Source organism: Apteryx rowi, unplaced genomic scaffold, assembly GCF_003343035.1.
Source record: "Apteryx rowi isolate R43461 unplaced genomic scaffold, aptRow1 scaffold_85, whole genome shotgun sequence".
Classification (NCBI taxonomy): Eukaryota; Metazoa; Chordata; class Aves; order Apterygiformes; family Apterygidae; genus Apteryx; species Apteryx rowi.
In genome coordinates, this window is record NW_020451149.1 from 2,348,607 (window position 1) to 2,350,366 (window position 1,760).

Below are 1,760 nucleotides of genomic sequence, written 5' to 3' on the forward strand. Positions count from 1 at the left end.
GGGGCAGCCCCGAGCGCGGCGGCGGGGAAGGGGGGTCCGGCGCCGAGCGAGCGCGGGGGCACGGAAGCGGTGGCGAGTGACAAGCTTGTGCATGTGGCATCAATATTGACTAATGCGTTCACACTGATCCAATAACTATAAGCTAACTGATTAATTATTGACAGGGCCATAAATCAGCTGCTGTCACAGCTTAGAGATTGATGGCATCATTTAATATTGCATCAGTATTGAAGCCTTAGCTGATGGAGATTGGATCAGTGTTGACTAATTACCTTATGAACATTCAATGAATATTCAATTGAGTAATGAGCTTAGGTACATTGAATCAGGGCTGACTAATGACCTTACATCTATGGAATCCATATCGACTAATCAGTCACTTAATATTGCTGCAAAAACTATAAGCTAATTGTTTATTTAGTATTGAAAGTATTGTGTGAATGTTGACTAATTGGTTTATATATGTTGACTCACTGTTGACTACTTGGACTAATTGAGCATTTAGCTTATGACTATTGGATCGATAGTGACTCCCTGGTCAGGATTGATTCAATACCTCTAAGCTAATTGGTTAATTAGTGTTGAAAGTCTTGGATGAATGTTGAATAAATACTGGCCCTGGAAGATGGTGTCTCCTGGTGTTTCCTGCCCCAAAACCGCTTTTGCATCAGAAACTATCTCAGACGCGAGGTTCGGCCTGGTGCATGCCAGCCTCCCTGCCCTCAGGGCACCCGCGGATGGACCCCCCCCTTCGGGGAGAATCCACGCACCCTGCCTCCCCCCACCCCAGAAAGGGCCCCCCTGGCCTCCACTTTGGGGCTGGAAGTGGCTGAACTCGCTTCCCTTTCTAAGTCCCCAAAACGCAGGACTTAGCCTCCATTTTCGAGCTCAAAAACACAGGACTTACTCTCTGTTTTCAACCACAAAAACAGCCCACTAAGCCTCCATTCTTGACCCCAAAAAGGCAGGACCTAATCCCTGTTTGTGAGCTCAGACAGGCAGGGCTCAGTCTTGGAGTAGCAGAAGCAGCCTCCTAAGCCTCCTCTCCTAAGCCAGAAATGCAGTACTTGGCCTCTGTTTTTAACCTAAAAAAGCAGGACTTGACCTCTGTTTCTGAGCTCAAAAACACAGGACTGAGCTGTTTGGGGTTTTGGGGGAGGGGGCCTGAAAACAGAGTGACAAAGCTGCCATTCTGGACCCAAAAACGCAGCACTTGGTCTTCATTTCTGAGCACAAAAATGCAGGGCTTCGTCTCCATTTTCAGCCACAAAAACAGCCCGCTCAGCCTCCGCTTCTGGCCCCTAAACACAGGCCTTAGCCTCTGTCTCCAACCCCCAAAACAGCGYGCTAAGCCTCTGTTTCTGACCCCAAAACACAGGGCTTCAGCCCTGCTGCTAAGCTCAAAAACACAGGCCTTGGGCACCTGTTCTTGGGCTTGAACACAGAGCCTGCRGCCCCATCGCCGGCCCCCAAAACGCAGCATCTGGCCTCTTCTGGGAGACCTGAGGACAGCAGCCCTCGCCTCCCTTTCCAAGCCCCCCAAAGCCCCCTGCGGCCGCTGTTTCGGAGCCCAAACCCCCGGGAATGAGGCCTTGCTTCCAGCCCAAGGAGCAGCCGGGTTCCCCCAGCCCGTGTCCGGCCCCGTGTCGCCCCCGGCCGTGTGCGGGGCCTGGGGCAGCAGCCGCGGCCCGGGCGGCTCTGGGCCCTGCTTGGGAGCTGGGCCGGGGCGGCCCCGCGGCGAGGGGAGGGGAGGGCCCGGC